Below are 27147 nucleotides of genomic sequence, written 5' to 3' on the forward strand. Positions count from 1 at the left end.
CCATCTTACTCTCAGTGAGCTATGTCTTGAAAACCATACCTCTGGAAAATAGCATTATTTATGTTACATATGAATAGTTACAGTTTGTATGTTTAAGATGTGAATGCCTCTTTTTGGTTATGCACCCACTGGAACACATATCCTTAACTCCTTCAATGCTCTGGGAGGCTAATGAGTAGCAATGTGGGATAGCATTGTGAACCTCACAAATGGGACTTTTATTAATTTTCCATAATGAATGGAGAAAGTAAAAAGCTACTGCACATGCGGACAGACCTGTGAATCCACAAAAGTTCATAAATGGAGTGGTGCAACTGGAAACAGATGATTAGGTGCTTATGCATGCTAAAACTTAGCAGAGGGCTGTTTATAAAAGTGGGTACCTTTTTGACCCGGGAGCAAAAAACCTTGACTGAATATACATTCAAGTCCTTTTTACTGTTGTGCATCCACTTGAGCGGTTGTGTGAATAAACATATGCAGAACCTAACTTCAATGTTGAACCCCTTAGTATTGAGCTGAGCTTACGATTCTCAAGGGGAGGATTACTCAAGGAGATGTTTGTTAACTCTGTATATGCTCCCTCTTATCGGTCAGCTGTTTATATTTTCTTGTCTCCCTCAAACACCATTTACTTTTCCTACCTAAGTCCACATAGTCATTTATTGTATGTTTGCTGTCAAGGGAAAGAAGATAACCATTACGCAGCTGGACTCAATTTGTGTGGATCCCAATGACTATTTCTCCCTAGAAAGCTTCTGAAGTGATGTCACGTAGGGCCTGCCTCCCAAGGACTCCTACAGGAGGCATGTGTTATTCCACATTATTTTGTCCAAGAAAAAGGAAGAAGAATGCAGCTACCTACTTCTTGTTATGGGGACAGGATAGATAAACAAGGCAGCAGTATCTTTAGGCTAGGAACTAGTCATCCAGAGGCTTGAAAAAAATTTGTTGTGAAGGACCCACGACTACACTCCAGGATCTGTCTGACAACAGATCTGACGCTCTGGAGGCCACATCATCCTGTGGAACTCTAGAAATGAAACACTTTTCAAAATGTGAACAGACATGACAAGGGTCTGTTGTGGTACACATGCAAATAATCAGCAGAGAGTTATTTAAAGTGTACGTTCCTTGGTTTGTTACCATCTGTTTTGTTCAGCATCAGAAGAGGGCTTAGGGCTGTGAAAAATGAGAGGATGCCTTGATCCATCAAAAGGGTGCTATTCATAGAAGCTTCCTAACACAATAACAAATAACAACAATAACACAAAGAAATGTGGTCTTCTATTTAGATTACTGTTTTGTAATAATTTGTCAAATAATTTGTCATGATTTGCTTAAACCAGGAAATTATAGAGCACAGCATGGAGAGAAGGCATTTTCCCCCCATGATTTCATTACTTCAAGAAGTGCCACATTATTACTGACAACTTGTTTATGGTGCACTAACAGTTTTTGACCTCTTTCCTAGGAAACAAACCATATTACAATTCAATAACTCAGGACATTTCCTGGCTGTGAATAGACAAAGAAGATATTCCCTATAATTACTCTGAGGGGTGTCCTAGAAAGGTATTCCTTCTAACCCAGGCAGGTCTGAACAGCTTCCAGTTGGAAACTGATGAATACTAGAGACAGAGGGAGCAAGCAAAGAGAGTTGGTGAGTGCAGGCTTGCCTCTCTGATTTGCTGGGTCATTTACTCAGCCAAACAGTGTGTCCGATCAGATATACTGCTGTAAACCATTGCCATTTTTCTAATGTAAATTAAACAATTCAGAATGGGGTGCCTACGTACTTCCAAAAATACATCATGCTAAATAATTATTCTACAGATCCATTTTCACAGGAAAGCAAAAAACTTCTATTACCACTCCCCAAGATATAAGAAGAGCCCAGCCAAGAGTAGTTGAACATGTTTTAAGGAGGGTGTGCATGTGAGAGAAAAATGGTTCAGTAATGAGTAATAGGAGGAGAAAGAGGTGCGAAAGACTTACGGTGCTGGCTGGCCTTGACAAATTGCCGCAGAGAACAGGCAGGAGTAAATATCAGAATTAAGAGTCTGCTGTTTCTCCAGGGGCTATGCTAATGACTCCACCCCAGTTCCTGCTGGAATCAAACCTCAAAGCTATTAACTCGTCCAGTTGACTGAAAAAATCCTGCCCCAAAGAATATTTTAATTTTTCATAATGTCTACAAGATGCCTAAAAAAGTCAAACAGCCAAGCCTTTATTTTAACACCCATGGAAAGCTTCTATTTAAGTGGCGATGTGACTGACGCAGCATATTGGAGCCTCAGGGGAAAAATATCAAGACTAAATATGGATTCATCAGTTTCTAAAATGCAGCCACATTTCCAGGAAAATGTATACATCACACTCTACTAAAAATTACCTGTTTCCCTGTTTTTCATGTACACACAATAGGTGGCTGCTTTAACAGATGTAAGGATTAATATTAGTCATAAGAACATGTAAACAAAATACTTCTTATTTAAAAACTACCCTTTAAATCTCATTAGTTTAATCTAACACGGAAAAAGCCCTCATTTAGATATGATTTACACTGCACAGATTGTTTGTTCCAATTTAGAGTTCTTTCATGAAATGAAAAACATGAAGATGAATTTAATATTTCTCAAATGAATAGGCATGGGGCTTGAAATCTTCCTTTGGCAGAGGTAACTGCATTTTGTTTCACTGTTAATAAATTCACTTTTGTAAGGTTTTTTTTTTTCCTAGATTCATTCCTAGTTACTGCCCATCAGTCTCTGTGTAGAACTATCTCCTCCATCAGAAAAAAAAGCAACACAACCAGCCAAAAACCAAATATATAAGATTAGAACATTATGAAGAATAAAGAGCAGCTTTCAGGTCTCTGTCATGGATGGTATTTGTCACATTTCTCTCTACCCTGCTTCTAACAACACTGAGGAGATAAAGAAGTCTGGATGCATTTTTCCTATATAGTGTGTTTTACAAGAACAATATTAGTAAGAAGACTGGGATATGATGCATGTATTTTTCTTCTTCCCAGGTTTTTTTTTTTTTTTTTTTATTTTCAATGTGTGTTATGCTAATATATTCATAGAAAAAGCTGGTGCTAAGGGCTATTCTCCAATTAAGACAAATGAGGCACATTGAATTTCTCCCTCAGGGCACAGCAGGGGTGCTGGCAAAACCTGCTTTATTCTTTCTGTCAGGGCTGAACTGGAAACAAAAGCATGAAAATTCAACACATCCACTTACAGAATAATAAAGGTTGTTGTTTAAAGCGTGAAGAGTTTTGGCACCCTTCTGGGGCCTTATGCAAATCATTCTTTCTCTCAACTGCTACCAAACCATCGGTCTTGGAAATTAAAGATGTACTTGGTTGGTTAACAGCTGAAAAGAGAAGAGTAGCCTGAAAGTCAATTAGATTTGTATTAAGCAAATAAGTCAGGTCTGACTGATATTGGCTAAACTAAAATGCACTATTATGGTCTGACAGTAATTCTAATTTGATTGACAAATGTATGTAGTGTATTATTAAGCTAAATGAAAGATGAGAATAATCCTATTATTTTTTTTTTAGGATCTCTTTCAAGCAAATAGCCTTCCCCTCCCCCAAAACATGATAAAGACCACCAATGTTGTATAATTATCTACAGTACAGTTAAAAAAATCCCAAAGCCAAACCCAAGCCAACCAAAACAAAACCCAAAACCCAAACAGACAAAACCAACACCCCCCCCCCCCCCCCCCGCCAAGCAATCAGAAGTGTATTTTATAGGATATTGAAATAATTGAGATAGAGTATGACCTTTAGAAAATGACAGTTTTGTACAGATTTTTTGTGTGTCTTCTTAAATACAGAGATGTATGAGGTTAAGGTAGGCTTTTCTGGTTATTTTTGTCTTCTTAAAGAAAACCTTATCCTTAAAGTGATGGTAGTGTATATCATATGCTAGTAAAAATGCTAACAACTTGCTTGGAGTGGTACTATTACCAGCCATAGCACCAAGTGTAACAACAGAAACAAATTTTAGAGAAAACAAAAATGCTTAGCACAAATGATATTAATAAGAACAATGCAGCTATTATTTTTTAAAAATTTATTTTAATTTTTTATTCCTATTCTTGAAGCGAAAAGCAAAGTACGATCACAACTAACAGAAACTGTACAATTAAAAAAACATCCACATCTGGTTTTATAAGATGGTATGTGCAACAGTATGTGAACATGATTTAGGCAAGGAACCATCCTTTACATGTGTGTAGAACCAGATTTATAATGTCAATGACTCTATAGGTAGTTCACTGCCTATACCTGTGTACTGACACCCAGTCTGTGTGTTCCTGCCAAGGGTATGTATGCGCAAACATACTTTTGCAGTTGTGGAAATCTGACAGTCAGAGCTTTATCATCTTTCCACTTCCAGAGCATATATTATTAATGCTGTACCTCATTTGTTTTTCCTATGAAAGGGAAAGACACCACACTGCAGTAACATGGTAAGGAGCCAGGATCTGCCTGCCAAAATACAGAACAAAATCCAGACAGTTCAGTGTTAATTTTAAGGCTATGTACTCAGAAAGTATAATGGTAACAGATAAAAAGATGGTGAAGTGCTTTATATGACTGGCACACCAATAAGTATACTGTTTTGGTCACTGTTTTTTTGGGGTTAGGTTTTATGTATTTAAAGGATATCAGAATATTTTAATATGGAAAATGTGTCAAAAACCTCTTTGCCTCAAGTTTTTCTGCATTTGTAGTTTTGTGGAATTCTGTTTTTTAGAGATAAGATATGGAAAACAGAAAATGAGTGCAAGCGAATAAACGTTGTGGTACAGATGGAAGTGAAAAATAATTTTGTAAATGCTTTTAAAACTGAATTCAAGGCTAGTATTGGCAGAATACTTCAAGAAAGTATTCATAAACTTATGCTAGAATAAAAATAATGTATCTAGTTTGATGGTGTTCAGACATGTTTCTATTTGTTTTCCATAAACATTTGTACAAGTCATTTTTTTTTGTTTGTTTCATTTTCAAGAATGTTAATTGAAAGCAAAGACCTGGGCAATAGCCATGCAAATCATTGAAGCTGTGTGTCTTTTTTTTTCCTGAAGTGAACAGGAAACCTCCTTTAGATTAAAAAAAAAATCTGAAAATATGGTTGTTTGTTAAAAAAAAATATGTAAAATTCTGTGTCTCTGACTCTGCTTAAAAGCCTCACCCCCCATCTTTTCATCTGATACACTTTACTATGGGATATCATTATTGTAGAATAAAATGGTGTATGATTTTAAAGTGCTAAACAAGTATTTGCTCTTTGTCTTCTACCTTCAAAAAGGTTTCTTATTCATCAGCTTCAGAATTTTAGAACTACAGATTCAGGACTTAATGCCGGTAGGGGAGAGCTTGGGAGGTGTTGCTGGAGCTGCCCTCTCTCCAGGATGAACCAGAACTTATCTTCCAGCCTCTTCTCACAGGACATGTACTCCAATCCTGACTATGGTGGTGGCCCTCTGCTTGAAATCCCTCTGAACTACAGCATCCCCCTGATCATCATTGTCCTGCTATTTATTTCTGTGACTGATATTATTCTCAAAAAAATACCCATAACCAACCAACCAACCAACCAACCAAAAAAGTAGATACTTTATCTAATGAGTTGTTTTTTGTTTTTGTTTTTTTTTTTTCTGAATTCACATGAGTATAACACTACGTTAATAAACACTGTCACCTCACCACCTGTAGTTTGGATAAGTTTATGCAGGAAGTGTACATACGCATTAGTATTCTAGAAATAACTGTCTTCACGTACTGTCATCAGTTTTTGGAAAGGAGGAGGTGTTGGCAGTTAGCATTGAGGATGCAGAAGAGAGAGGCTGAGTTCCAAGTGATGCAACAAAACTTTAAGGAAAATTAGTTCATTCGATTGTGACCAATGAGATCTGGAGAATCAGATTTCCTTGCCATGCATCAGTTTACAAGTTGGGATGGAATTAATGTTGAATTTTGTTCTCTCCTAAGTGCCAGCTCCTGCTCTTATGGCTGGTTTGTGCCCAGCCAGGTAGTGTTTGCAGGCTGCTCACTTACTGCAGACAGAGGAGTCTCCTTTGCATCTCATACCTCAAAACCATGTAACGCACTATTTCTTAACAATGTTAGACCCACACAGGGATTAGAAAAATGGTAGAAAAGCTTTGCTCCTTTTTTCTTTCAGTTGTGACTGACTCTCTTGTGGGAAGGAGAGAGGTCAGCCGTTTGAACCAAGTCTTTAATGTGTAATAAATACGGGAACAAAACAAAAAGAACCTGAAGTTAAAAAGAAGAATTGAAATCTCATGGGAATATTGCTCAAAAATGTGCAAGGCCAAGATTTGCACACTTCTGGGTTTGATGAAAAGATCAGTACCTTTCACGTTATTACTAGCTAACTTAAAAAAAAATAGTTGCACAGCATATTGAGTCACAGTGTAATAAATCTTGGCAAGTCACAGATTCACAGGAGGTTTGAAGTCAGAAGGGACCTTTGGATATCATCCAACTGAAATTGTCCGCTCAAAGTAAGATCAGCTAGATCAGGTTGTGAAAGGCTTTGGATATCTCCACAGATGGAGGCTTTACAACCACTCTGGGCAACATGTTGCACTGTTTGATCACTTGTACATTTAAAAAACAACAACAAAAACAAAACAAAAAACAAAAACTCAAAATGAAAATGACAAAACCTTTAGTGGAATTTTCTGTATTCAGTTTGTGCCTGTCACTGGACACCACTGAGAAGACAGTCTAGCTTCATCTCCATTACCTTTCCTGCCCTTACCATGTGATTTATACGCAAGGATGAGATTCCCCTCAGTCTTCTCTTTTCCAGACTGAACAGTCCCAGCTCTCTCAGTCTCTCCTCACATGTCACATACTCCAAGCCCTTAATCAGCTTTGCTGCCCTTTGTTGGACTCACTCCAGACTGTCCATGTATCTCATACTGGGAAACCCTGAACTAGACCTGGCAATCCAGGTATTTCTCAGTAACACTGAGCAGGGAAGAAAGATCACCTCCCTTGACATGCTGGCAAAACTCATCCTTATGTAGCCGAGAAGGTACCACTTGCTGCAGATTTCCAGTTGAGTTAACAGGAGATGTATACAAGCATTGAATGTTCCACAACAATCTTTGGTAGTCAACTCTTAAATGTAATATAATAAACCCTTGCTTTGCACAAACTCATGAACAGAAAGTCCATTTTAATGCAAAGGAGAAAGAAAGCTTCAACAATCTCAAGACAATCCACACTGACCATTAGGTCAGTGATGCCTGTGTACCTTGCAGTGAATTGCTGCCATTTCTAACCTATATACAGGCAGTGCGGCTCATCAGGATTTGAAAGGGGGTGGAGGGTACTACATGACATCTACCACTACTTGCACTTAGTCTCACTTGCACCTGGACCTCACATTGGGAACTGAAGAAGTTTTCACAGTAGATCTCATTTTCTTCTTTTACTGCTACTTTGATCACTGATGTACGAGACGGTATTCAACAGGTCTCTTTCTCACTCTGTTTGTGTGATGTACAGACACTTCCCCAGCTTTCAAACCTCTTTAGCAGTGAAACAGCAGACTTCTCAGGGCTCTCATCCTTCCCTCTAAGAGGAAAAAAATGTACCCCAATTTCCACATCATCTTTAAAAAAAATTCTCACAAATATTAATAAGAAAACACACAAAAGACAAAAAAGGATGAAATGACAGACAGTTACTTGTGCTCTTCTTTCCACAAGGCACTAATTCTTCCCACACGTGACAAAAACTATTTCTGGTACCTCTAGTCCAAGCCGATCATAATTTGCCAGAAACAGTGCTGAGTGTTATTTTTTCCTTTAAATAGATCCCACTGAAGTGTTGGTGTAGTTAGGTTTCAGATTTCCAAGTCACAGATGTATATACACAATACCAAAAAATGCTTTCAAAACATAAAGGTATAAACCAATGATCTGAAGCTGTTCTGCATTTTTTTTCTCTTTATAAATTGAATTTCAGAGTTAAGGCTGCACAAGTATTGTTTTTACTTTAACAGATAACACCTGATATATATGCTATCCACTGAGATACAAGTAAGTCTAATTTATAGTATATGTTTAATAATGTCCTGTACTATCTGCACATTGATGATCATAAACAAAAATGAAGAAGAACTTAATCTCATTTGTACTATTTTAGCTCTTGTAGTCTTATTAGCAACAAGCTATATTAAGTGGCTCCAAAAGATATTGGAAAATTTAGACAATGATTCCTTTTATTTCCCAGAAGCACGCCCTTCTCACTTTCAAACTAGAGGTTATTTTAATGAGATTTCTGGTTGAGGACTTTAAAACAAATGAGAAAAGTTCATTTAGTAAAAGAGCAATTAATATTGAGGGGATTATATATGCCTCTTGGGTTTTTTAAAGGTTTTGAAAAGTAGTCTAAAAATTTGTTTTCTTAAGATAATATTCCTTAAACACAACACCCTATACTTTTATGTTTAATAAGCTGAAGACTAGAAATTTAAGGTAAATAGTGCAATAACACTATAAAACTCAGGATACCCAATGCATCTCTTATAACTGTATAAATAATGCATGATTATATGATCACTTTTTAATGGCAATTCCCCATCTTACAACTGCATATTAAAACCACAGCAGAATTCTTCTCTCACACATACATATATATGACTAATGTTTAATTTTCCCACTAGACCTTTATTAAGATTTTTTTCCAAATTAGCAACTTCCTATTAGATTCCAATAATTTTAAACAGGTAACTTGACATACTTATTGGAATATAATGGTAGAGATACAATGTGGTTTTATCACTTCTTTTCATTTTGCGTTCTTTTCATTTTGATTGCCTTTACTGAACTACACTTGATGGACATTTAATGTACTTGCATTATCCTCTCACAGCCAGCCTTATCATCTAGTGCTTATAAAAAGTACTCAAACTTTGCTGAAATGACTGGAGTTGTGGTAATTTACCAATGCAAATGATTTTTAAATAAGAAAGGAGCCTCAGTGCTATTTTCCAGGAACATAAACAGCACTTCAGTATGAGAACAAAAGTATCAGGGTGGAACTGAGGTAAGAATCCTAAGGTTCAGTTCTTAGGTGCCATAGTTTGCAGGTAATCCTTACCTTTAGAGAAAAATCAAAAGCAGATATAAACTTGTGATGCAAATGTATCAGTATTATGAAAATATGACAGGCCATTACTGAATTCTTTATATCACAGAATCATAGCCACAGGCAGAGACACCTTCCACTAGGCCAGGGTGTTCAAAGGCCCCTCCAGCCTGGCCTTGAACACTCCCAGGGATGGGGCATCTACAGCTAATCTGAGCACCCTGTTCCAGGGCCTCACCACATTCATGGTGAACAATTTCTTCCTTATATCTAACCTAAATCTACCCTGTTTCAGTTTAAAGCCATTACCTATCACCACACGCCCTTGAAAAAAGTCCTTCTCCAGCTTTCTTGTGTGTCCCCTTTAGGTACTAAAAGGCCGCAATAAGGTCTCCCTGGAGCCTCCTCTTCTCCAGGCTGAACAACCCCAACTCTCTCAGCCTTTCCTCATAGCAGACGTGCTCCAACCCTCTGATCGTCTTTGTGATTCTCCTCTGGACTCATTCCAGCATGGACAGTGGTTCTGACTGTCGGAAAAGTGTTTTTAAAGAATTCTTTACTGATATTATGGGATATATAGAACTTAAAAGAGTAGACCTGAAAAATAAACATTCAGATTTTTGCAGCCCTTTTCATTTTAGCTTTCCACAAAACTTTACGAACACTAATGAACCAGGTTTCAGAAAATACCCCTGTGGTACATAATACCAAGAAAAATGGCTCTTGGACTGTCTGTACAACAGCATAATCAAATTATGAAAGGAAACAAATTACTAGCAGCACAGCAGAAGAGATGTCCATGCTAACTGTGTCTGTCTTGGAGAGCCTTTGCAGTGTCTCTTTTGTGTGCTATTAACATATCAGAACTTTCGGCAATGCTAAGTGATAGCAGAAAAAGAAAAAAAAAACCAACATTATTTGCTTTTCTGATAAGGCTGTAAACTTCATCCACTGACTTGTTGTTTCCTGATCTCCTCCCTTCTTCTTCTTTTTTTTTTTTTTTTTTTTAAAGCAGTTTGTATTATATCACACTGCTGTATCATAACCTGGGAAAGTTTTAACCCTGTGAAATTGAGAAAGCTATCCACTCTGCCCAAAATCTTGAAACTTATGAACAATGTATTTGTAGTTAATATTTTGTATATACTAGAGACATGTGGGGTTTTTTTGTGAACATGTACAAGCAAGGAGTAGTTCATTTTAAAAAATAACAGGAAGTGTTTTTCAGGTTGGAGGTTTACTAACCATATAAAGTGACCTGCAAAGTACAACCCAAATTTCATCTCATTCATGCTGAATGACTTCCCTGAAGTCATCCAGGACACCTGGTATTGTGAAATGTATACAGTCTGTCCTCCTGTACCCTACCTTTCTAGAACACTAGTGCTCCTTTTCTTAGAGTCCTAAAGAAGAACTCCCTTATATTAAGCTGATGCAGTCTAAGAAGTGAGCAAGGTGATTTCTTCATGAGCTTAATCAGATGGAACTTTAATATCAGCTTGTACCAGCTCCAGGGCAACCTGGAGGTGGTGGGTAAATTAAAGGCTTTGAATGTAGTGTTATTCTGTACTTCTGTAAACTTTCCACTGTATGGATGAGAAACTAAGTGGCCTGACAAGTATTTCATGTGGAAATGGTCATTCAGCTAATTGTTTCCCCACAGAAAACACAGAGGCTGATGCCAATGCATTTCTGAATCCCTCCTACAACCAAAGAAGGCAAAGATGCCAAACAAGGTCAGCGCATCTGTCCATACTTCCATGGATGGAAGTAGAAAATGTTGTCCTCTTCACCACTTGTGGGTTGTAAAGGACAATAAATCTGCTTAGACTGTACTTCACATGTATACTTCATCGTCTATCCACACAATGACCAAAAACCCCGATCTGGAATGAGATGTTTCCACTTCACTTTATATTCTGCAATTTTTCTATTAAAGCCAAAATGTTTGGGAAGGACTTCTGCAGTCACATAACCTCCTTCCAAGAAAAAAATAAAGCTTCAGGCAGGTGATTAAGAGTGAATCCAAAGCTAATCTATTAAAAAGGCTGGGGGAGAAGGGGAGGAGGGGACCGGGAAGAGGAAGAATAAAACAGTGCAGAATGATTCACTGAAACTTTCTCTGTTTTAGGTTTGTGGTGCCAGGACTAAAATAACAGTGGTCAAAGATTCTCAGACAGAATGTTTATTCTGAGTTACTGGTGTCTGGTAGATTCCAGCTTAAATGACTTTCAGGGCATTGCAAAATGAAGTGTTTATTTTAAAATTGTAGTTATGTCCCCACACCTCCATTCCTCACAAAAGTGTGAAACTGCGTTATTCTGGAAAGAAAACAAAAGAGCAGCTCTTACTATATTTTTTCAGCTGGACATTATGCATGCTTGTGGAATGCATCTGCAAAAATACTGTACTTCTTTTACATTCGGGAAGTGATATTTCAGAACAAGCTCCTGTAAAACAATACTTCATTTTTTGTGGTTTGGGGAGAAGCCAACACAAAATTTAGATTTCTTCCTTTTTTATATATGAACTCTACAATAAACAAAACTAACTTCATAAAGCAGATTTACAATGCTGCCATTGTGTGGGTTTCAGCACAACTACAAAACATTACATTGTGTAAAATTTATGCTGCTGAAAATATATGTTGCCAGCAGCTTGGATAATTACAAGGAAAGGCAGTTAGTAATGAATTCCTTTAACTCAGAATTCAAATCTCAGGACTGAATGTTGTCCATTATTACAGTTCAAAGGCAACTATCTCTAGAATTGTTCTTTTAATGTTTGCTCGATGGTTTTAGTTGTTCTTTTCTTGTAGGCACACAATTGTTGTCTTCTTGATCTTTGTGATAAAAAGAGCTACACTGGAGCTTTGTAGTGAATCCAGTTCGCTTGGTAATGTGCCCGTAGTTGGAATTCCAAAGTGGGAAGACAAAAGCTTAGAAAATATGAGGCTGAAAGCTGTTTGTTGAGGGCTGTGGGAATCTAACATAGACCTATGAAACCAATGAGCTGTCTCCATTACATCCACATTCATAAAGTGACTATCCAATTCTTCACTCTTTTGTCTTTTCCCAAACCAGAGTTTTAACCACATTTCAAACAAATGTGGCAATTTCTTTGTAGCTCCCCTCCTACCAAAATTCTCAGTATGCTATAATTCTTTCCCTTCACATTAAAGCTCCATTATCTTAGCCCATTCAAAGTTGTATTTATTTCCCGAAATAACTATGTGTCAACAGACAGGGTTTCGCTTAAACAAAAGCAAAATCTGCTTTTTAAACCAAGTGTCAGTTTTCACAGGGTCACAAATTACATTCCAAAGATATTTTATAAGGCTTTCCAAAAATAAAATTAGAATGCATGTCTGTCATTTATATCTTAATTAAAAACATGGGATTCTAGGTTGTATTTCAGTAATCTGTTGCATCTGTAGATCTCAAAGGAGTTTGTAAAATGCTCTGTAAAAGCTGGAGCACAGAGTCTGAGGCACTGAGATCGTGTTCCAAGTCAGAGACAGAATGAGGAACAAAACGTGGGGCTGGCAACGGCAGCTCCACCATATGTCTTTCTATGCTGCTACACTGAAATGCAAAACAGAAGCAAAGAAACTAGCAGAAGGATGGAGAGGGAAAAAGAATGAGCTAGGCTTGGCTACCTTCTCAGCAGCTGGAGTAGCAGCTTGTTGCTCGTGGCCTTTAAGTGCAACAACAGCTGACTTGAATGACAGAATGACAGCTAGAGCAAATGTGTGACTGTCATTCCAGATGAATGATATTTGGCTGGGGCTTTGTGGTAAGATTTACACCTAAGAAAACTTTTGGAAAATATGCAAGGAAGTGATACTATAGGAGTCCACTTAGCTGAGATAAACTTAGAGGTGTTCAGCAAAACCAAGAAAGCATTAGTCATACTGTTTCAGAGGAGAGGCTAGCTGCCCTTCTCAAGATGTCCAGAAGATACAGGAAAACATCCTGCAGCAAAGGCAAGAGGTCACCAGTTCCTCAAGCCACAGGAAAAAGTACCATGAGACCAAACCTTCCCAGAAACAGGTGTTGCCCCGGCACAGGCAGCAGCATAGAGGTAAAGTTCTCCCTCACTTCAGTTCTTCCCTGAGTCACAGGACAGGGCAAAGACCTCTCAGTTATACTGCAAGGTCAGCATCTACTGGCACCTTTGTTCTTTGTCCTTCCTTTTTTGAAACCAACTATAACTCGACACATCAATCATAAAATAATATAGCTGATTAAAAAGACACAGGTGAGATAGGAGAGAGGGGTAATGGTGACACCTCCGTCCCCAGCTAAATGACGGGATATTTTGCTTCATATGGGATGGAGCTATCAATAACTATTGCCTGTGGCTTTCAACACCTTTCTGCTTGCAGAGGCACTCACCTGTTTCAGACCAACTCTTCCTGTTCAGCTACTCAGTCACCTGAAACCTATTCACATTGCTCTTCCTATTGTACACTGTCAGTGAGCAGGTGGCATGCACAACATTGTGGGCACAAACAGGAACAAGATGACTGCCAAAAAGGCTGTATGGTCAGTGCCTGTGCATTTGCACCCTTTAGACTATGATCAGGTTGTATATTTAGACCCATTTAGACCATGGCTTCAGTGCCTGGAGTTGACTGCTGACTTCATGGGCTGAATAATAACAAGTTGCAAATTGCTATCAGGATCGTGTCACTAGCTGACAAAGGGAACTCAGGACTGATCTTAGTCAGATAACAAAAATCATCAGGTAGAATCTGCAATCAATACATCTCCCACTTGTTCCTTCGGTTTGGTGCAAAAGGGAAAGGTGGCTGGTCTTCTTTCCATAGAACCAGATCTCTGGCTATGGGGATAGCTGCCAGTCTCTTAGCAGCATTTCTTCTCTTTTAATTCTCTAGGAGACAATTCTAAAAAAACCTAATGATCAAGAAGCTTTTTATGTTGAGATAAGTCCTGATTGCTATGAAGATAACAGCTACCACGACTTTCAAGGGAAGTTGATTCACTAACAGTGTGGGGACTTTTCTGTTGGGAATTAAATCACTGAGTAATCCCACTAAAGAATATGAGGAACAATATTGTCACAGTGAATTATGTTAGAAGGAGTACTTTGAAACTGTCAGGACTTTTCTAATGCTGCTCTTCTCAAATTCTAGTCTCTGTATGGAGTAAAAGCTTGGTGTTGTGTACTTGAACTGAAATAGCAAGGAGAATGGCTTAATGGAGGCATCTATTAATTTTGCATTAAAAAACTCACCTGGTATCTCATAGGGAGTTAATTGTGATTGAAAATATTATTTCATGGCTACTCAATGAGCTACATAAAAACCTCTTTAAAGAGTCTACTAATAAAGAATAACTTTTCCTCTTCAAATATCTTGAACCTGATTTTGGATGACCTGAAATCTTAGCTGGACTCTACCCACTGTTTATTTTGAATAGTTTCAGTAGTTTCACTTGCACCATCCAGGCATGCCCAAAATGAACCACCCTGGTGTCCTTTTTTACAGTTCTGAAAACCTGAGTCAGTGTCTATATGATTAAAAAAACCCAAACCAAACCAAAACCAAAACCTCAGTCCGTACTCTTTGGCAGTTCAGTCAGTTAAATAAGTTTAGAAATGTGACCAAAAAGCTGTTGGTTCCTACCCATGCAAAAATTATATTTTCTGTGTTAAAATCAAAATAGAATTATTTTCATGTGTAGTGGCTTCTTTGTTGGTTATTTATCTAACCTCTAAGCTCTACAAAAGACAGGCTATTTTATTTCTCATTTGTATTAGTCTAACTACATTAAGCGAACGGGCAACATACATGTCATATTGCGTTTGTTTTCTTCTTGCCTTCACTACTTATAGACACTCTTGGAAACATGTCAGCTGCTACAAGCTTCTCAGCAGACATGTATTTCACTTTTACACTTGTGTAATTTCATGATAATATGCTGCATTATATCTTCCTAAGATCTGTGGTCTGTTTCCACCTCAACTGATTTTTGCTGTAAACACATTTATGAAGTTGCTCACTATCATAAACAATTGCCACCCCTCTCCCCCTTAACTGGAGCATGGTCTTATTGCATTGTAGTACAGGTTCAATAAGTGTTTGGAGTTAATTTATCAAAAGAACAGACCCCTGCATGTGTAATGTTCAAGTGACTCAGACATGACATCCCTTGGTAATCTACAGTTATCTTAATGTATGTACTTTGTAATGTTCTTGCTTATTTCCCTGTAGCTTCTTTGTAGCACTTATCTTGCACACTTGCCTTCACAAATACTACTCTGAATAAATTCTATGAAAAATTCAGGGTGCATGTGTACCCATGAAACTCTCCAAGAGTTAGTTTGAGACCTTCTGTTCAGAATTTCTTTTAAATCTTTTGCTTCTACTTAGGAACACATTTAATGGGTTAATGTCTTCCTGGGTCATCAAGTCTAGCCCACTGCCATTATAATTACTCCTCTTCCTTGTGTCCTTCCACAAATTTATCAACCTCTTTAAAGTTCTTGCTCCTGTTATTTGTATGGAAAGGCTATATTGACCTGGCAAACTAATAATCCGGATAAGTAAGTTCATCTCTCTTTTGATAGTAGATGCAGTTTTCTAAACAGAGAAGCATGTTTGTTAATCCATTAGGAAGTAACTTTAAAGTCCCATGGTGAATTTATCTCTTCCATACTTACCTCTGTGCCTTCAACTATTCCTTCCTCCAGAATTTATTCTAAAGTTATTCAAGTTCTTGAAGTTAATTCTTGTCTTGATCACACTCCTTCATAAATACAAGTATTTAATTTGCATTTTGTGTGTCAACCATCCCTGAAGTTTGTTAACTAATTGTAAAAACCACTTCATAATGGACCTGCAGCTTCCTAGACAGGACCTCCCAAGACTCTGGTAGAGAGTGTTTAGCCCATTTATCTGAGAACTATGAGTCAAAATGTACACCATCCTTCAAGCTGTGACATCTGCTTCCACATGATAAAGCAAAACATCTTGTTCTATTCAAATAATTTTCAGGAAATTATTGTCTTCAAAATCTTATTTCCATTTTAGTTAATACCAGGTATGTATGTTTTGATTTATCATGGTTAAGCTGAAGAATCAATTATTCACTGAGATTTCATTTGAATCGGATATATGTAAAATCTGGTTCTCATTTATCAGTGCAAGATAAATAAAATTATCTTTATAATTTACTGTCCAATTGATGGTATATGGCTGTGAGCATATATACCTGCATAATATAAAATTATTTTAAAAAGTATGATTTTTTTGTTAAAACTGTTTGAAGATGATCTTTCAAAGAGAAACGCTTGTTTAGCACTCCTTACCTTAATTGACTCTAGAAATCAGAAACTGGCAAGAAGCTCACCGTTTCTATAAAGATAAATGACTGAAAAAGAAAATCTAGTTCTTATGAATCCCTTGTTTCCCTACAGGATTTTGTTACTAAAAGGAGGACTGATACCTGAGATGACATTTAGTCCATCCCCAGCTGAGATTACTGAGAACAGTGACACTCGGACTTCTGCAGATTGCTGCAGACATCAGTCCTCTGGGATTCACCTCTTATTACCTTATTGGTATCTAATCTTGTTTAGAAATCAGTTCAGCTGGCTTATTATATAGGAACATCTTTAATGTTTTTTTCCCCTGAAGATCTGTAGCAGATCTCTTTCCTGCTGCTATGTTTGTATCCTTTCTGCTTTTACAATTACAACCCTAAGTAAACCATTTCATCCAAAGCATCTAACACCCAAACAGTGAATAAGGAATACAGGAATCATATGCCATGACTATTATAAGGGAAGGGAAAGCAACATCTAAAATAAAGACTCCCCTTACTGATCAAGTTTACAGGTCCCAATAGCACATATTTTCTGCAGAGTATCCTGGTCAAATTGCTCTGCTTGCAAATATGTTTGGTGTACTCTCAGTGAGTGTTTTGAACACAGATATTCAACATTACTTCAAATGATGTGACCAACTATAGCATCCATTTAAAAAACAAAGCAAACCAACCTAATAGACAGTACCACAAATCCAAATGCAATACATGAGGCATTTTAATGACTATGTTTTTAAAAGTTTTTAAGGCACCATGTTTGATTAACAGGCCATTTCAGATGTTAACAACCAACTTACCTGAAGATGTTAACATATAAAGATTAAGAGCTCTATGCTTTGTTTTTTGAGTAGCAAAATGTGATTCAAACAAGAAAATTCTGGGGTAAGAGAATCGGTTGCATTGCAGCTGAAGTAATGTTCTGCCTTTAGAGAGAAAAATATAATTCACTCTCTTCATACTGAGTCATTATTTTGTATGTAGCAAAATGTGATTTTTGAGTAGCAAAATGTGATTCAAACAAGAAAATTCTGGGGTAAGAGAATTGGTTGCATTGCAGCTGAAGTAATGTTCTGCCTTTAGAGAGAAAAATATAATTCACTCTCTTCATACTGAGTCATTATTTTGTATGCTTCCAGAAAATACACGTATGCATACTTATTAACATTTTCTAATTCAAGCTTTTAATTGAATAGAAACTGCTCCTCTGATTACATCTGTTTCTGTCAAATACACAGATACTTCTCTTTATAAGGCACTTCCTCCACCAGAGATCCCTGAGCTAATTCATGACACTTGACATTAATCACATGCACAGATCAACAAAGACTTTGCTTTCATATAAAAACTAATTTAGAACATATTTCTAAATTACTGCTTGTTATTGCAGTCAATTTAATTAGCTAGTTAATGACAATATCTGTTCATAATCGAAGTAGTCAAAAATACCAAGTTCAGTAATTAGACCATATAATTCCTCAACAACTCAATTTTATAATGGAAAAGTGCTGTGCTTTAAGTCAATTTGCTTCTAATACTCTCCTATATTCAAAATTAGAAATTCCTTAGTGTATTCTTTTGACATTCAAAGCTTGAGAGAGAATATTTGGGTTACAAAGCTCATCTCCCCTTGGTATTCCACATTAAATTGCATGTAAGTTATATTGCATTTTCTATAATTTGCTCAGACTTTACTGAGTGTACCCTATTTATCTAAATACGGGGCTGAAGAAACTATCTTAAAAAATTGCAAAAATTTAATCTTTGTTGCATACCTATAATGATAAAATAATTACAGATTATTGTACCAAGTAATATTTGACCTTATTATCCACACAACCATTGAACATCACTTCAGTCTATGTGACAAAGGAAAGCACAGCTTAGCATTTAAGACTTCATTTTAAAAAAATCCCCCACAAACCTAACAAAGACAGTACCACAAATCCAAACTGACACTTATAGTAACCCATGGCAATGAAAAAAATCCTGTCAAAAAAGCATTAGAATAAGCTAATTTCATTTCTCCCAGCTGCCTGCCTTTCAATTCTTTATCCCTGCTATCAGATTTGAATAAATTTCATCTCTCACACTACAAGTAATGAGCAGGCAATGACTTATGAAGCAAAGAGACCAAGTTGAGGCAGAATTAGAATACAATTTTAATGAGACAGAGCTGAGAAAGTGGAAGTGTTATTCTTTTGACAGACTTGGCAAAATACCCAACAATATTTCAAATGCTCTTTCCTCTCTATAGAGAAACTGTCATTTAAAAAAAAAAAAAAAAAAAAAGGGAATACTCAGGAGAATACTTTTAGAGATATATTGTTAATGTGATTTAAGTGAAGAACTAGTTATTAAAGAATTTGCTTTATAGAAGACCAAGTAGGACTTAAATTAAAATACACTAGAAGTCACACTGGATGACAGACAAATAGAGGAACCTGATGCTCCATTCTGCCGGCACTCTTCTGGAGAATCAGTCTCTTCAAAGCCCTTTGTGGGCAACTGAATGAAAGTACCTGATCATTCAAGTGTCTAGAGAAGGAATACTCATAATCACACTCACCAGGCCTAAAATGTAATAAGCCTTCCTAGTTCTGCTCCAGCACCACTCCCACAACAACAATTTTGAAAGAAGAGGCCTCAAGAAATTGTGTCTTTCTGCCCAGAAAAAAAAAAATCAAGAAAGGCGCGGAAGCTCACAAAGAGTTACTTTGTGAAGCTAGCAGAAATTCATTGCAAGGCCTAGCTACAAGAATAGTTTTATTTAATATAAGAATGGATTCTGACACCCAGGAAAAGTGACAGGAGCCAATGAAGCAAAGAGTGGTTTGAACTGAGGAAAAAAAAAGATACATATATTTTAAACATATCATAAAAGAAAATTAAAGGATTGAACAACAGTTTTTTTACTAAATTTACCTAAGTCTTATAAACGTATCCTTCGTGGTCTCCCTTCAAATGGTATTTAAAAAACATCTCCCAAATGAATGGATCTGTTAATGGAACAAACTGAAAGAATAGTGACTGGAATACAGGCACTACTTAATTTCCTAAATATCCGTACCTGAAATCTGCATTTCTCACATTTGCCAGCTCCATACTTCTTTCTTACACTAAGCCGCAAAGCAATTTTAGAGTACAAGTTAAGCTTGCATATTTCAAGGCTCTGAGACTTTGTCTATACTGTTTTTTCCTGACAAACCTGAGATCATCCTGCTTACACTCCAAGTTAGCTGGAGGCAAGCCAGCTCTGATCCAAAAGTTGTGTAACTGCTTTAGTGCCGCTTAGTAGGGCTTATTAGCTTGGGCTCAGTGCCATGCTAATGTGGTTACACAGCTTCTAGTCTGGACCAAGTTCAGGTCTAGTTGGCTTGGAGGGAGCTCGCATTTGCCTGCCTTCAGCTGTGTAGACATAGCTCAACAAAACCACTCTTTGTCACATTTTAACAGACAAAATCAGCTCATTCTCACTTAAAAACTGATAAGAATGAAAATATTTTGAAAAGTATATTAAAATTCCCATGTAAAGTTACTGAAACAGATGACCAAGTCAGACTATGTAAAAAGGTCCATAGAAAGGGGTTACAGGGAAAAAAATTCCAGTCCCACTCTCAAATTTCTCACAAACACAAATAATGACAACTAATATAATCAATGAAAGGAGGCTGTATAGTTTTCCCATTAAAAATTAAAGTTTTTACAGCCTCCAGCAAAACATGATTCAATATTTCTGATAAATATTTACTTCATGCACTCGCTACTCTAGATTTACAGTGTTAGAAGACTAAGATGTACATGCTATTCTATGAAACAAAAGTTCTAGAGTAGAACTGTACAAATTAAAGGCCTCTTCTTTTTCAGACTCTTCTTTCAAAATGGTACTAGTCCCTCTCATTTATATTTATTTACCTGAAACCATTCTGACTGTTGAAATGGTTAAGTATTGACAGGGGTGCTGCTGAGGTTGAAGAAATTTTATTTCATGATGACAGAGATTTTTAAAAGCCAGATTTACACAAGTTAATAAGAATGATATAACTGTCATCTGCTTCCTTAGCCTTGCAGGAAGGTTTTTGATTGGTTTGAGTGTATATTCTTGAAAAGGCAGCACAATGTGTGGGACAGTCAGTCATTTACTTTTATGAGGGTACTCCACATAAGCCAAACTAAAGATGTCACTTTTTCAGTTTTTCCTTGAAACGTCCTTCCTAGGTGGAATTGCTAACTTCATGATCTCATGAGCTACTCGGAGCAAAATTGCCTTGTGATTTTGTCCTTGTGTTTTCAGTACTTGCTCTAAATACAGAGATCTGCACACTAATTCTTCAGGTCTCAGAATCTTGAAGGAAACTGCATTTATTTTTGCTGAAGAAAACCAAGGAGAATACTGAAACCAGACAGTGTGAAAGAGAAATACAATGCATATTAAAACAGTGGACTTTTGGTTCTCAGAGATATTTATCTTTGCTGTAGTAATCTTCATGCTTAGCAAATGACACCCACAGATACTGTATACACAACTGCATTGGTGGTGAATTGGCTAATGAATTATATGACTGGAAGGGTGCTGTTAACTGGCCCTGGACAAGGGTGGCTACATCTCACCTGCTAGACCACTGGTCATTATGCAGATGCACTCTTGCACACTGCTCACTCCAGAGAAAAGAAACATATTTTACCTCAGCTGTCAGTAATGCCTATAGCCAGCAGGTCAATTAGGTCACCCTTGAGAAGATAATTGCCTATTGTTGTACACAGAGCCCAGATCCTTCCTCTGGGAGGTCTCAGTTCTGTCTTGAATGAAATCGGCACCACAGATGATCTAACCTAGGTTAAGAAAAGTCTGAGGGAGACAGTAGCTCAGACAGCTGTAACACTCCAGATATTAAGTTTTCTGGTGGGCACTCCAGTGAAATTAGTGGTCAATATGTCTTACTACATTCAGGAAACCACATTAAAGTCAAAAGCAGTGGCACATTTGTCTTGTGCATTCCCATATTTGTTCAACTTTATCTTGCCATGATGTTCTTACTTTGCAAGCGGCATTAGTCCTGCCTGCCAAGCAGAGCAAGTATGGTTAGATGTTAGAAGACACATATTGCCCCAGGGCCTTCTTAAGGCAAAACACTTAATGTTAGCCATAGGAATATGGAACAATCAGAAAAAAATTACTATATAATAGAATGTGAATAGAATAGGGAAAAAAAATGAAGCAAACATCCTTCAGGAGGTCTTTTGTCTTTGAGACCTAGAGATTAGATGTTTCTGACTTATTTTCTTTATTATCCCTGTGATAACTTGATTATATGTCCCTGTCCTTAAACCATTCTTAAATTTGTATTAAATCCTCAGCCTCCTCCCAGGTACACACTGATATGTGCTGTCACAAGGCATTCCTGGTAAAAACCTGCTGAAACAGTCATCCCACAGGCATTCTTAACCAGGAAACTGTGGGCAACGATCCTCCACACCTATTCACAAGGTCATTTCTGTGAGGTGGTTATAGTCACAGCCTTGTACTCATAGACTTCTGGGGTATCTCCTGATGATACTGCCGGAGAGAACAGAACACATCCTCATAGCTTGACCAAGATGTGGGATCCCCATGTAAATAGTAGAAGCCTCCCAAAAGATGCAGATAGATCATCCTTCAATTATTTTGAAAAGACAATGCAATGTTTAGAACACAAATTACACAAAAAAACACCCACCAACAAATAAACAAACTTAAAACCAGTTAAGCTTATGTGCTACTTCTGTATTGTTTGGGTTTCTATTTGTAATTATTAAACCTCAGTCTCTCCTTAACAAATTTAATATAGCTAATATGATCCTATCAGCAGTGGAAAAACGTTTGATGAAAAGTTCTGTCCTACAGTATCAGAGGGCATATGCATGGAGCTACATTTTAAAAATGACAAATCCTTCTTTGTTGTCGTTGTCATTGTTGCTGTTGTTCAAGCTTTCTTACTCCTTCCTAAGGCTCTTGGAGCTATGATCCATATCCATCCCATACCTAAAGCTGAAATTTACTGCATTTGCCTGGAAGAAATATGAGAGTCTAGGAGGAGATAAGAGAAGGTTTTGCACAGCATAAAAGCAATATAGTGTCTGAAAGGGCAGCTCACAAAATATTTTCTCCTCTTGCTCAGCAGAGCTGTCAGTTGCCTTTCAAATCGATCTCCACAGACTGCTGTTTTTCTTAACCCTACACAAATATAATTCATTCAGGTTCAAGTGTATGAAGAGAGGGTTAGGAATGAGAAAATTAGAAATATGAGCAATTTTCATTGTACTACTGTATTTTTAAATTAATCCATTAAAAAGAAAACCAAACAAGCATTACCATCTTCCCACAACTCCACAGGAAAATCAGTTATTGATTGGCTCAGTGTTCATGAAGGGAAAGTATAACAACAGCAAAGTAATCCTGCATGTGCTAAGTAAATTTTTAACTAAAAACTGACCGTAGTAGAGCACCAGAACACTGCTAAGCAAGAAAATGTTAAGAAAATGTGAAGCAAGGTTTCTTTTCTCTCCTCTTCTGCCCTCCCCCACTGCTTCTGCTTTTCTTTTAGTGATTGCTTCCTGTCCATTTTTCCAGTGTGTACAACATCTGTGATTTGCTGCAAGCAGTCTCTATTTATATTGAGAACCACACAGCAGGTGCCACTTGGAAAAAAAAGAAAAAAAAGAAAGAAAAAAAAGAAAAAAGAAAAGCAAGCACCAACCCATCAATGTTATCCCATGACCCTGGAAGGTCATTTTACTTGTTATAGCACAATACATATGGGAAGGAGGCTTCCTATGAAAGGCTGTGTATAGCCAGCAAGCAAGATATGACAACTTTTCTTTATCACTGGAAAATGTAGGTTTATAAAATACTCATCTCCCTGAAACAAAAATCTTTAAGAATTATTGATTATGTTGAATCAAACACCAGGTCATTTTTAGCAACTACATAATATAGTGTGTATTTTTAACTAGGGATTATGAGATGCAAAATCTTTTCCATAGTTGTCATGTAAGCGCGAACTCATTCTTGTGACTTTCATGTTTAATAACAGCACAGCTGTCGAAGCATAGTATTTCCCAACCAAAAGGAAAACAAAACCATTTTATTCTGAGCAAATGTATCTAATTACCATGAGAATTCTTAATGCAGTTTTTATTTAACATTCTTCCACACAAAAAAAGAGTGTACTTCAACATCATATGAATACCTTGTTCTTTAAATAAAATGCTAGGAATTCAGTTAAGACATTTTTTTAGATGTATTTGTAGTTCACCAATCCCCATCATCCTTGTTTCTTCTTCTGAGTAATATTTATTAGATTAATTGAATAAAAAGCCCGAAGAACTTCCTTAAACTAGATATTTATTTAGATCTTTCAGGTCTGCCTTTTTTCCTTCCTCTCCCCAACCCTCCCACTCCTCTACTGTTTTCACTGCAGCTCCTTGTGAAAACTAAAGCTGTGAAGCGTGAAAGATTATGTCCTGATGCAAAACAGTACTGGAGTTTTAACCTTTGGTACTAATAAGATGGGTCCTAATTGTGCTCCCTAGTGTCTGAAACAAAGTTTAATTTCAGAGTGCCAAAGATAACCCCTGTAGATGACCTAATTAAATCCTCAGGAAAGGAATTATTTTTAAAACAAGGTGTTTCAGCTATTGGCTATTTAAAAACTGAAGTTCAAAATGTCAGGAAATGAGGCATCTGCAATTCCTACTCAGTCAGAATTTTCCATTCATGTCAGCTGTGGATACAGAATTAGGAAAAGTGGACCTTTTATATAAATTTAGTATGATTCACTGTAATACTGTGTAATAAACAGAATATTTGTTCCAAGCAAACATATCAGGTTTTTTAAAGATAGGTAGTGTATCTTTTCTGTACAAATGAAATACATAACTGAATACACAGGACAAATTGTTATGTTTAAAATAAAATTAGAGAAATTAAGAGATGGAAACTGTCTCCCCTCAGGTCAATTGCAAAATTATGCATGTTGATTCATTAGCTGCATTGAAAGCATTCCCAGACTGACCAAATCTTGCTATGGTGATAGTGTGTCTCACCTTACGAATGTTGGCCGGAGTGTTGCATTTAAGCCTTTGTGAAACAAGTGTAGTGTGCTTTACCTGATGTTGAACTAATATTTGGAAGCAGCATTCAGAAAATTTGCAAACTGAGCTGTCTAAGAGAAAAGCAATTTGTTTACAATGGGCATCTGCGTGTTAAGGAAAGGAGTCATTCCCCAGACAAGGTAAGATTTCTCTGAAGAGGTGAAGAAGAATCAGAAGAGCCCAAGGACAGCTCTGAACGGCTTTCAGCTATCAGGCCAGTGTGCCTGCTGTTACGTCAGTCTGCTGACAGTGGCATGTCTCCTTTGTAGTAACAGAAACCCACACTGACATCTTAACTTGCTAAACTAGCCATGGTTATCATTTCATACAAGGGAAAGAGGGAGTGGAGATATGGAGGGAATATAAATAAACTAAAGAGAAGTAAAAAATGTCTTATTAGCACACCAAACTACATAAGCAATTGTTTTTCTGTAAATATTGTACATTCCACTCACTTTGGCTGTTGATGGAAATGGACTCCATCTGGTAGTTTTTCTATGAAGAAAAAATGCAGGGTTCCCCAAACTCATTACTAAATGGACTTCAGATTTTTCACACTCAGATGGATGTTTTCTTTTCAATATATTCTTTACAATTCTAAGAGCCCCCAGTGTCTTTGTTTTCTCTGATCCTAAAACAAGGAATTATGAGAATGAATACTTATATCCTAGATAAAAAGAGCATGAACATTTCTGTTTTATGAGCATTTTTAACGTATTCCAACTGACTTTAAAATGTGCACATTTTAAAAGCAAATATGCTAACAAGCACATTACTTTAGATTGTACATGTAAATCAAAAATTGCTTCACAAAAGTACTTTAACTCACTGCGTAAGAGGAAAGCAGAACTGAATGCACTCTGTTGCTTGTGCACTAAGATCCTAGTTCCATAAAGCTAATAGGAATTAAAGACTCTCAGAGAATCACAAGCTTTGCAGGACCAGACTAGCACAGCAAGTAGTGCTAGAGAGATGGTACCTTTACCCTTCTTCCATAATTAAAAAAAATGGCTTGCAAAAGGCACTGGTTCACATGCCATCCTCAGACAACAGCCCTGCTTGTTGTTAGTCCTATTCCATGTTCTTCACTGACAGCTGATTTTTCCCAACTAAAAGGAGGACTTGGTGCAAAAATTCTTGCAGCATTCCCAGATTTGCAGTCACACTGCTGTCCTTACTTAAGCTAGTGGTAATTTTGTGTGATAATTTCTAACTGCATCAACTAACACACTAGAGAGTAGACATACAACAAAAGAAAAAGCAGTTGCATCTATGATAACTGGAATATAATTAATGAAAACAAAGGTGAGAATATTCAGATCTTTCAGCATTCCTTCTATAGCACAGTTTGATTAGGCCATTCTGCAATGTTTGGATATTCACAGACTCTCTTCACAGTCTTTAATTCCCACAACTTCTTCCAAGAGGTGATTAAAAAACATTCTCTAAAGTGAAGCTAACAAAGCCATAAACTGAGGCACAACAAGGCTTCCTTTACTGAATTTGTTAAAGCCACATCAACCTGACAAGCAGGGGTCACTGAAGTTCAAACCTCAGATGTTCACATCCCTGAGGAGAATGGGACATTATTAATATTTTTGTATAGAAGAACTCCTGAGTGAAGCAGTCTCTCTCTATGATGAAATGAAAAGGGTATTCCACTGTGTACTGTGAAATATATTATATATCTTCCACATAGTTGGTTGGGGATCAACTGCCAGCTTCTTCACGGTATGAGCTCTTGATTGAAGCGCCAGCTGTGTTCAAGGGATTGAAAGAGACCTTGAAAATGGCAAAGCAAGACAGAGCATTCAGAGCTGACAAAACAAAACTGACAAGAGAAGCAAAAGCTATTCTTTCTGAGTGCTCATCATAGGAAATGTCGTTGAAAAGAAAGAAGAAAGAGAAAGAGAAAAGGCGGTGGGAGAAATCAGACAGAGGTTTTAGTATGACTTGAATATGCTCTTCTGTTTTCTCACACTTTTTTTCTTTCTAATTAAGCAAAAAAAAGAAGTAACTTAAAGCTTGAAGAAAAATTAAAATTCAGGAGTCAGATGAGAAAAAACTTCTCTCTGTCAAAAACGATCAGGAAGATTCTTGTTTGATGCCTGTGTAAATTAGAATTAGCTGAAATCATAGAACTGTGTTCGTATAACTCAGGTGTAAAGCAGAAGAAAAAGTTTGGCCCATTGCATTCTAAAACTCACAGAGGAATCTCATTTGTAAGGGAGGTCTGCATCCTTTTAATTCCTACTGGAATAAAACAATCATAGTCCCACCTCAAATATAACTCTTCACTTCTTAAAATGTGCCGCAGTTACTTATAACTTCTGGGAACTTAAAGTGGTATTTTTGGAGGTCAGTCCCCATCTGTTATGTAAAGGCACACATAAAGTAAAATAGATGCTCTCTTTCCATTTATGAACACATGTTAATTTTTCACTGTACTTTCCAAGACTTTTAACATTTTTTTCCCCTATAATTTGTGTGTGTGTATGTGTGTGAAAT

Source organism: Streptopelia decaocto, assembly GCF_964273445.1.
Source record: "Streptopelia decaocto genome assembly, chromosome: Z".
Taxonomy (NCBI): Eukaryota; Metazoa; Chordata; class Aves; order Columbiformes; family Columbidae; genus Streptopelia; species Streptopelia decaocto.